Source organism: Vulpes lagopus, chromosome 2 (assembly GCF_018345385.1).
Source record: "Vulpes lagopus strain Blue_001 chromosome 2, ASM1834538v1, whole genome shotgun sequence".
Taxonomy (NCBI): domain Eukaryota; kingdom Metazoa; phylum Chordata; class Mammalia; order Carnivora; family Canidae; genus Vulpes; species Vulpes lagopus.
Genome location: NC_054825.1, coordinates 57450821 through 57461654, shown reverse-complemented (window position 1 = coordinate 57461654; position 10834 = coordinate 57450821). Strand labels below are relative to the sequence as shown.

At 49.7% G+C, this 10834-nt stretch overlaps 1 protein-coding gene across 3 annotated transcripts in view; it reads left to right on the top strand.

Moving 5' to 3' along the window:
• Positions 1–1925: 1925 nt before the first annotated feature.
• FAM81A (family with sequence similarity 81 member A) overlaps positions 1926–10834 on the top strand; it is a 78091-nt gene continuing 69182 nt past the window's right edge. The window contains exon 1 of one of the 3 annotated variants that reach the window (XM_041744566.1): positions 1926–2035. The gene's annotated coding sequence lies outside the window, so the exon portion shown is untranslated. The remainder of the gene's footprint in view (positions 2036–10834) is intronic. The other 2 variants (XM_041744563.1, XM_041744564.1) reach the window with 2 other exon arrangements.

The window sequence follows — 10834 nt, the reverse complement described above, 5'->3', positions numbered from 1 at the left end:
AAATAAAAGGGTATATATATATATATACATATATATATATATAGCCAGGGCCCTTCCGTTCCAGCCCCTTCACTTCTTTACCCTTGAGAATGAGGGAGTCTTGCAGCAAAAGAGCTTCAAAATTATGCTTTGGTAGGCCAGCAGAAGTAGCTGTGGGGTTTCCCCCTCTACTGTATAGGTGCTCTACTCTGAGGAATAGAAGGGTCCACTGCCCCCCTCCTAGGAAGTCAGGGATGGGTGCCCTGAGGCTTTGCTTCAAGGAGCAGTGGCAGGTTGGAGCTGGAACCAAGGAACAGAGTAGAATAGTAAGCAGAGCGGGGAAACGAGACGCGGGAAATGAGAACTTTTCATGTGCCCATCTGAGATGCGCTGCGCGCCTTACACGCTGGGGCAACCCAATGGGGACGGGCAAGAAACATTTTGAGCCTTTCTCGGGACTCTGGATGGTGGGCTCTGGGTTCGAACGGGCACTCTCCAGTTATACCTGCACACCCTTCCAGACCCAGTGGCAAGTTATATGTGAAAGTCCACTGGGAAACTGAGTGATACTGCGACCACCATGACATAGGATCCGATTCAGTATACATCTGCTGAATGCATACCATGTGCCAGGCAGTGGGAATCTAAGGGAGGAAACCGAACAATGATCATTGGGCCTTTGCAGCCATAAAAGGATGCTGTTAGTCAAATCTCCATATCCGAGATCCCAAGGCCACGCAGTCTCCTTATCACAATGGCAGTTTCACACATGTCTGTGGTTGTTTCCTTACTGCGTGTCAAGCTGTAAGCTCTGGGAGTGCAGAGCCGTGTCTCTCTCTTCTTTACCGTTGTGTCTTGGAGCTAAGCGTAGATTCTAGAATTTGACAGGCATCCAGTAAATATTGATTGAGTGTTACCATGTATTAACCCTTTGTGTGTGTGTGCGTGGGGGGGTGTTATTATCCTTTTTATAAGTGGGGAAACAGCCATAAAATACCCCAGACCACACAGAAGAAACTGATGGAGGCTTCCAGAACAGTTCAGGCTGACTCCGCGACCCCGGGGGCCTTTAGGCCGCACCCCGTCCGGGCTGGGGGGGCCCCATGCTGGGCAGGCAGACAGGACGTGCTCGCGACCCCAGAGAGATGGGGACCGGGGCGTTGAGGCGGGGGAGCAGGGGGTCCCCCACTGTGTTTAAATCCCGCCCACTCAGAGGAAGCAAAATTGAGCGGATCGGCTTGTGCCTCCAGCTCAGAATCCAAATTGAGAGGAAGGTGGAAAGAGTTAGGACGCCCTGGGAGAGGAGCGGGGGGGGGGGGGGTGTCTGGAAGCGGGGCGCAGCCGGTCCTCCCCGCGTCGTGTCCGCTGCGGCGCTGCGCGACCCGGGGGCCCAGCGGGGCTGTGGGCGAGGGCAGCCGCGAGGCCAGGTTCACCTGCGCAGGTGGGGCGTGCCCAGACGGTGGCCCCATCCGAGAGCTGCTCCCCGTCTGCAGGGGGGAGGCGGGGAGCGAGGGGCGCGGGGGCCCCGGAGACAGTCGCAGGGCGAGCCCCGCGGCGGGTCCTCCGCAGGCGCCGTGTCGCCACCCCCCCCCCCCCCCGGGTCGTCCAGCCCCGCAGCGGGATTTGTCTCCCGATAAGCGAAATCCCCGCCCGCCAACTCCGCGCGGCTGGGCTGGCGGCGCGGCGGGGGGGCGCGACGCCGAGAGGCTATTTCGGGTGTGGGAACGCGGAGGGAGGAGGGGCGGCGCCGCCGGGCTGGGCGCGGGCGCGGGCGCGGCGCGCGGGGAAAGCCTCCAGCTCGGGCTGCCACGGCAACCGCGTCCAGGCAACGCGCCCGGAAGCCGCTCGGGCGGCGCGCGGCGGCTCGCGCCCCCCGGGAGCCGCGAACCCGGCCGGGCCGCGCGCGGGGCCGGGCGGCAGGCGCGCGCTGATTGGACGGCGCTCCCCGCGGCGCGGGCCCGCAGCCGGGCGCCCCGCACAGCCCGCGCCAGGGCCGCCGCACCCAGCCGCGCCGGCGAGGACATGGGCAGCCGCGCCGCGCCCGCCCCCCGCGCCGGTGAGTGCCGCGCCCCGGGCGCCCCCCGCCCCGGCCGGCGTGCTCGGCTCCCCGGGACGGCCCGTGACCTTGGGCGGGCGGCCGGGCGGGGGCGGGGGCGGGGGCGGGGGCGCCGCGCCAGACCCCGTGACGTGCGGCGGGCGAGGGGGCAGCTGCACGCTGACGCCAGGGGTGAAGTTGGGCGCAGCACGCAACTGGCATCGCGTTTCTGCGGGGGCCGGCGAGGGGGCAGTTGCGTGCTGGCTACCCCAGGAGCCGGGAGGGACTGTCTGCGGAGCCGGGGTGGTGCACAGATTGCCGGGGTGCGGGGTGGGGGGGTGAAGGTGAAGCCAGCCGTCCCAGGACTCGGGGCTGAGTGACCTTGGACCGGATAACCTCTCTGCCCCCCCACCCCCCACCCCCACCCCTTCCTCATTAAAACGCGGAGCCCGGGCTCTTCGCAGTTGCCCAGGGCTGTGTGCCTTTGTACGGGAGCTGAGAAAGGGCCCTAAAGTATGATTCCGCAGGGACAGGGTGCACAGGACCTAACCGTGTGGGTTGTGCAAGCGATTTCCACTAATTGGCCCGCAGAGTGGCAAGAAATGGTGCCGTTTTAGGGGAGATTATGGGCAGAAAGCAGTGGGAGGTCCAGAGAGCGGCTTCCCACGGTCGATGCCCCAGTTAAAACCTCTTGGGTGCTCTCAAAAGTCAGGAACAAAGCCAGGGTTCATAGTCCCGAGTTGTTCCCTCCTGTAGTTAATCTCATAGGAAACTTTGTATCTGAACAGGTAAGATCGAGACCCAGTAGTGGCAGCAGCCGCAGCAAATTAAGTGAGTCATGTCTTCAGCATGCACGAGGTTGTGTGTGTGTGTGTGTGTGTGTGTGTGTGTGCGCGTGCCCGGCTGCGCTCACGCTCTCATCTTAAAGTCCGTGTATGTCGCTGTTAGAATCTCATAGGAGTAACCAGAAATAATGCTAAAGGGATCTGGATCCACAGAAGTGCAGCTCTCCCCGGGAAGCAGGGGCAAACATTTGCAGCTTGCTCTTTAAATAGGAGTTGGGTTTGTGAAAGTAAATATGTTCTTCCCACCCCCCACCCCACCCCCCACCCCGCCCCCGTCCCCCCAGAACCATCCCTCGGGTTTGCCCATCGTGGGGGCCTTGTGGAGGAGTGTGTGTATGGGAGGAAGGCACCCCCAGACCCGGTAGGCTGTTGTGACACCTCTTCTATTTTTAGTACCAGCTGGTACTAAAAAGACACTCAGGCCCCTTTCTGTATTCTCAATACTTAAACTTCCCTCTTCCAAGGAGAGGGAAGGGAGGAAATGCCCTGTCCCTCTCATGGGCCCTTGGGCTTGCCTCTTCAGGCTTCCTGCTCCAAAGCCACCCTTAAATGTTCATCCCAGTCTGCTTTCCTCTGTACAAAAATGTGGGTTGGGAAGAAAACATTTTCGGTGTTAATGAATAAGCTTCTGTAAGCTTGTTTACCTGACGCTTTAATAATCTTTAATGGTTTACGTGTTAGAAATCTGATAGCATTCAGACCGAGGAATATTTCCTGCAGGAATTCAGCCCACTGAAGCCCTACAAATCTTTAATGAATCACACTTCATTACACTCGGAAACCTCGTTGACAAACTATTCCACCTTCTGTCTCTCCAGTCTCTCGTTTCTCACATCCTGCAGCCATACTCCTGAATTTTTCCTTTTCTGAAGCTCAGCCCATCTTCTGTCCCTCCCCTAGCACCAGAGCCTGAGTGAACAATTTCCCTCACCGGGAGCAGGGATTGGATTTCCTGCTTCTCGATGCTGCTTCCAAAGCATTAACCCTGCCAATAACAAGATCTCCAGTTTACAAGGTCATGCAGTCTGTTCATGCCCCATCCCCTCCTCCTTCTGTTCTGGATCAGTGCTTACCAAACCTGGGGGCGGGGGGGCTCCTGAGAATCACCCGGAGTATTACGAAAAATGTGGCTCTTTAGACTCTCTCAAATACACAAAATGAGAATCGTCAAGATGGGCAAGACCTACAAATCCTTATTTTAAAAACAAACCCAACAAGAAGGAGGAGGAGGAAGGAGGATGGGGAGAGAAAACAGAGTTCTGTGGGTGATTCTGATGTACACCCAGGTTTGGCAAGCACTTCACTGGATGCTACAAAAAAGTAACAGACAGATAAACATGGGCAACTAGCTTGGTTCTCTTCTCTACCTTGTCCTTTGCCCATGACTTTGGGGTTTATGTTGAGGCTCTATTAACTCATTGACCTTGAAGTTCCTCAAGGTCTTCAACATCAACTCCTGTGGCCTCAACGTCCACTTTACTTTTCAACCCCTCACATTTTGGATTTGTTAAGGCTTGAGAATTTTTTTCACCTTCAAGATCTGATCAGGACTTTGGCCTGCTCAGCTGGTTGTCTCCATTTACGGCATTTGATTTTAACCATTATTGAGGACTCTGGTCCCTTCGTTGCTTGCTGTTCCAATCCCTTAATGGCTCCATTTCTTCACTTGGAGTCTATATGTTGCCAGCCATTTCGGTTCTGTCTGGAATCTTTATTCTTAACATATCGGGCTTCTCATATTCCAGTCCTCAATCCAAAATCACCCTCATTATCTACTTTTTCTTCTCCCAGCTTGCCAAGTTATCCAGGAGAAAGTCACAAAGACCTGTGGACTGGTTCCATTGCAAATTTATGCTGGCTCTAATTTCACCGAGGTCTTGCTTTTCTGTGAAAAAAAAAAAAATCCATCTTTTATTAACTCTCTACTGCATTCCTTTAGGGATTGTGCCAGATTTTCCCATTCCTTCCACTTCCTTCAATTTCCTATCAGCAGATAGCCTTTTTTGCATTGAAGAGATGAAGGATGTCCATGTCCTGGTTTACTGCCCTCTGCCTCAAGATGAGCTGTCATCCTACCCACCTCGCCACCCCAAACATTTTTCTTTACCTATCTTCGTTCTTCTTTATTTCCTCTTTCTCCAAGGGAAAAAAGAATGTCTACAAGTCCCCTCCCCATAATTAACTCACATACACTGCACACTCTCTGTTCTCTGGACTTTTTCCTATCCTTCTTGCCTCACATGGGAATTTGCTCTGTTAGTCCCTTTCTTTGGTTTCTTTGGTCCCTCCTTACTCTGCCCAGCTCTCTCCCCACCATATACGCCAGTCATCTTTCTCATAATAAAAAACACTGTGTTAGAGTCCCAGCTCTGTCCACCAGAACTTTTTGCGATTATGGGAATATTTTGTACCTGTGCTGTCCAGTATGATCGTCACTAGCCACTTGTGATTACTGAGCACATGAAATGTGGCTAGTGTGACTGAGGAACTCAATTTCTAGTTTTTGTTAATTTTAAAGATTTTATTTATTTATTCATGAGAGACACACAGAGAGGCAGAGACACAGGCAGAAGGAGAAACAGGCGCCCTGCAGGGAACCTGATGTGGGACTCGATCCCAGGACCCAGGGATCACTACCTGAACTGAAGTAGATGCTCAACCACTGAGCCACCCAGGCGTCCCTAATTTTTGTTCATTTTAAATTAATTTCAAGAGCACACAGGGCGATGGCTGCGGTGTCTGGCGGCGCCACTGGGTACCCGCTGCTGTGTTACACTGTCCTCGGGGTTCCCTCCTCTGACCGCCCACTCACTTGTCTGGCCCCACCCTTACCTTTGTGCTGAAACTGCTTTCTTGTAGGGCTCCTGCAGAGGTGTCCTGGTTGCAGAGCTGAGGCCTTTACTCTCCCTCCCTCCTTGATCTGCCCCGCCGCCTACTGCCCAGATCTCTCTCTTTCCTTGTCACTGTGTCACTGGTTGTCCACGTGCAACTTGAACCTCATTCATCTCGTTTTTCCTCCTGACTTCTGAACGTGGGATTCAGTGGGGTCCCGTCCTTGGCCTCTCTTCCTCTGCCAGCCTCCTGTCTCCTCTCCCTCCCAGCTGTCAGCTCACCTTGGAGCTAACATTAGCTGTCAATGCGTGGTTGCCCGGGGCCTCACTCACCACGATTCACTTGTATCCTGTCCTTCTGTCCTTGCGCTGCCTTTGTGAGGCAGATACTCCCATCAGTCCTATTATGTAGGTGAAGAACTTGAAGCAGAGAGAAATGAGAATAACCTAGGTAAGTGGTTGTGAAGGAGCAGACCTGTGAAAGGAATTGGAGCAATGTGACCTTACAGCCTGCTTTAGGTTAGCCTAACGAGGCTTTCCTGAAGCCTCCAGATGCCTTCAAATCTGCATTTGGAGCCTGCCTTCTCCCAGATTCCATTTGGAATCTGTTACCCAGAACCCCAACTATTTGGTCTCTAAACAGCTCTTCATCCTGGCTTCCTTAATCACTTTCCCTTTTTTAACTTATTTTGAAATAATTCAGATTTACAGAAAAGTTGCAAAAATAATTTAAATAATTCTCCTCTTTAATCCAAATTCTATAAATATTAACTATTTGCCCTGCTTGCTTTATCCTTCTTTCTCTATATGCTCTCTCTCTCTCTACACACACACACACACACACACACACACACATATGTTGTTGTGGTTCTTCAGAACCATTTCAGAGGTAAGTTGTAGACATGATGCCCCTTTACTTACCTCCTCCAGTACTTCCGTGTTATTTTCCAAAAAACCAGGGCATTTTTTCGTATAACAAGCATCCAAAATTGAGACATTGTCATTGAATCTGTACTGTTGTCTAATCTACAGACCTTACTCACATGTCACCAGTGGCCCTAATAATGTCTGCTTTTTTTTTTTGAGAGTTATTTATTTATTTGACACACACACACACACACACACACACACACACACACGAGTGGGGGGAGGGGCAGAGGGAGAGGGAGAAGCAGGCTCTCTACCCAGGGGCCTCTATCCCAGGACCTTGAGATCATGATCTGAGCCAAAGGCAGGTGCTTAACTGAGCTACCCAGGCGCCCCTAATAATGTCCTTTATAGTAGAAGAGAAGGAAAAAAATCTTTAAATCTTTTGCTCTGTTAGTTCTCACCCCTCTTTAATCTCCTTTTGTCTGGATGGTTCCTTCGTTCTTTGTCTCTCACGGCCTTGATGCTTTGGAAGAGTATAGGCTGAGATTTTGTTCCATATCCTTTAACTTGGTTTTGCCTGTGTTTCTCATGGTGGATTTAAGGAGGCACCCCATGGGGGGACAGTATGCCCCTCTCGCTGTGTTCCCTAATGATTTCTGTGCCTGTCGCCATCCTCTGTAACCTGCTCTTGGTCGCCAGGGTTATTCCAACTTCTCTTCTCTGCACTCCCACAGGCAGTTGGTCACTGAGCATGGAGGTGCTCCCTGCACGGTGTCTCTCGATTACTCTCTTCCTTTCTGTTCCTACTGCTTCTCTCCTGTCTCAGGGGCCCATGCCTCTGCAAACAATCCCAGCGACCCTCCCAGCCTTTACTTTCACTGCTTTCCAATAGGAACCCCTGTGCTGGGAAATTTCACCAGTCAGTGCTTCCTCTGCTTTGCCCTCCCTTCACCATTTCTCATGCTGCCCTGTGTTTCTTTAACCCATCCTTTTGAGTGTCCAACTCAAATGCTTTTCTGGATGGCCCAGTTCACACTGGTCCTGCCTTCTGCCCAGAGGCAATGCCTGATTTGTACCACTCACGGGGCAGATTACCAGCCTCTCTGCTCTTGCATGGTGGCCTGCCTGTTTTATTTCCCTGTTGAATTGAAGCTCTGAAGTGTGGGGGCTGTGTCTTGTTCAGCACTGTAGAGGCTCAATGAGTATTTGCTGACTGGACTCATTTACTTGATTAATCATGTAGTGAAATGTGCAGGATGATCTTAGAATTGTCAGCAAGCATCCGGTATGTGATAGTGGGTGTGAAACCCATGCCATACTCCAGGAGTCAGGTAGATGTGGGTTCAAAATAGAGCAAAACCGTGGATAATTCGAAAAGGTACTAACCTGTTATAAGTGCAGTAAGTGATTTTCCCCCAATGACACCTAAGCCTTGGGTATATGTGTCAAGACAAAGAAATGGCATATTCAATTTAAAAAAAAGAGTGAAGAAACCTAACATAGCATATTAAAAATGGCCCATCTATTTCTTCACACCCCAAATGAGCAGCTGCATGTGTGAGGAGCAGTTTTCTCAGGCTTGCATCCTCCCTGGGAGCCCTCGGACCACCTGTTTCTCTCTTCATTGTCTAGCCGCCTCTCCCTCCTGTCACCCATCAGCACTGCCTTTCTGCCTTCACTCTTTCCCTCTGCTCCTTTGATTCTCCTGCCTGTTCCTTTCTCTTAATAACTCTTCTGCTTTAATCCCTCTCTGCATGCATGATTTTACTTTTTGACTTTTGGATGTGATTTTATGTTCCATGCATTTTTAATATAAAAGCAGGTGAAAAAAGATAAGACACTTTTGATTTTTGTGTTACTACTCTGTGATCTTCTGTTGTTCCTCCCCTCCACCCCCATTGGTTAAGTGGTTCTTGGTATTTTAAGAACATGGTTAGCAGTGATAATAAAATGGTTTATTGGGGTACCTTTCTGGTCCACCAGGAAATGACTGGGAATGTGTTGGTTGACAGACCTCAGAAGGCCTGAGTTTTTCAGTCTCTGTGAAAGCAAAATTGGCATTTGAAGTCAGTAATCAGATTTTAGGGTGGTGACTTGTTGAGCTTGTTGGAATGACAGTATTTTTGCTTAAGGCGTGCCTGCGCTTGCTGGCTGGTGGTCAGCTTTTTTTCTCATTCTTAAGAGAATGCTTTTGTGCAGATGACATCTTCTCTGGATAAAGTAGCTACCGAAGTGAAGGCAAGAGATTCTGCTGCTTGGCTGAGTGGGGCTTACATACAAAGCGTGTTTATGTGGGAGAGAATGTGTGGGGGTTGCTTTCACATTATGGAATTCTTAAAATTGTTTAACCGGGAAGATGTTATTCAGAAACCCCTGGTGCCTTCAGCTTGTTTTTTGTTGATTTCAGATTTCTTTTTTTTCCCCATTTTTAATTATCTCTGGAAGAGCTCAGGAGTCCTCCCCTGCTCTCTCTAAAATAGTTATAAAATTAATGCACTGATGTCAAGTTGTTACTCCAAATAAAAGAGTCTCTCATAGACTCTTGTGTTCAGCGGAGAAGTCCAGCCCCCTCCTGCTGCGTATGAGAAAAAGGGCAGAAGCTGGAGGCTGGATATTTCTTCCAGGGCCAAATCCGTAGCTTTTCAATCACAGACGCATATACGGTAGAACCCGGGAGTCGCAACTAGAGTTATCTCCACACGAATGTACAAAGTCATGCCTTCCTTTCGATGGTCCTTGGTGCATCTGGGGGTGTAGGTAATTTAGTAGGTAGAAAGTTTACACCAGCTTTTAGAAATATTTTTTCTGTTCTGTTGCATTTGGCAGATTCCCTTTTTAACATTTGGTAATGTGTCTTCTCTAATGCTAGAAAGAAAGTTGCCAAATATAGCTGTTGAGCATAATAAAACACCCTGAAAGTAATATTAAGACACTTCTTTTTGGTGTGGGTGCACGGATGTGTGAGTGCCCGTGCACACTGCAGGGCAACCTGAAGGAATCTGCCAAGCTCACGGCTGGAAGGGATCTTGAATCAGCAATCAGTATGTCATCTGGGCAGAGCAACTCAGTAATTAAAATGATGGGTCTTACCAAATTAGAAAAATAAGCAAATAAACAAATGTTTATGAGTGTCTGTGAAGAGGTGCTGTGCTGGGCTTCATGGGTGTTACAGATGCATGTGGTAGCATGTCCCTGCTGCCCCAAAGTAGCTTAGCTGGGGAGACATAATCCATGAAAATTCAAATAACAATAGAAGATTTAAATAGTATTTCAAAATAGCTATTATTAATAGATGGGAACAAAAATTGGATGTGTTTTTGCAAAAGTTCTCCTGAAAACATTAATATTGTTCTAAGATATGGAGAGTGGATTAAAGCCACATCAGTGGCCGTTCCGTGGGTTTTAGGGGTTCAGATAATTCCAGACCATTTGTGAATTCATCTGGACCTGACAAAGGCCACGTGTATGTTACAGATTTACTGGTAATCCTTGCACTTGCTGGCAGCCACCATAAATGTTTTGAGCATTTTGAAGGTTTTTTTTTGTTGTTTATTTGTTTGTTTGTTTTAAATGGGTCAGAAATACAGCCCCTCTTCACATTTGCAGAGGGGAAAGAAAACAAGGCTTGCAAAGTGGAATCAAGGCCATTTTCACAAAAGGCAGAAGAAATAGTTGCCTTGGGACCCTGTGGAGAGACTCACACACTGTCTCTGGAATCTAAGACTTTTGGAATGCTGTCCTGGCCGTTCCCACTGATGGCAGCCACTGGACCTGTATACAGTGCCTGATTCCCTACATAAGGGCAATCCAGGGCTCTGATGAGGGTTTCAGCAGGGGGACTGGGCTCAAGCCTCCTTATGTGCCCACAAGGGAATGGGGTTTGGGGAACAATTCATAGGAAAATGGGAGTTGTTTGGTGAGTATAGAGTTTCGGTTTTGGAAGATGAAAAAGTTCTGGAGATCTTTACACACCAGTGTGTATACAGTTAACACTACCGTACTGCACATTTACATTTTTTAATGATGATAAATATTTATTTATTTATTTATTTATTTATTTATTTATGGATTTTATTTATTTATGAGACACACACACACACACACACACACACACACACAGAGGTCCTCTGCAAACAATCCAGCGACCCTCCCAGCCTTTACTTTCACTGCTTTCAATAGGAACCCCTGTGCTGGGAAATTTCACCAGTCAGTGCTTCCTCTGCTTTGCCCTCCCTTCACCATTTCTCATGCTGCCCTGTGTTTCTTTAACCCAT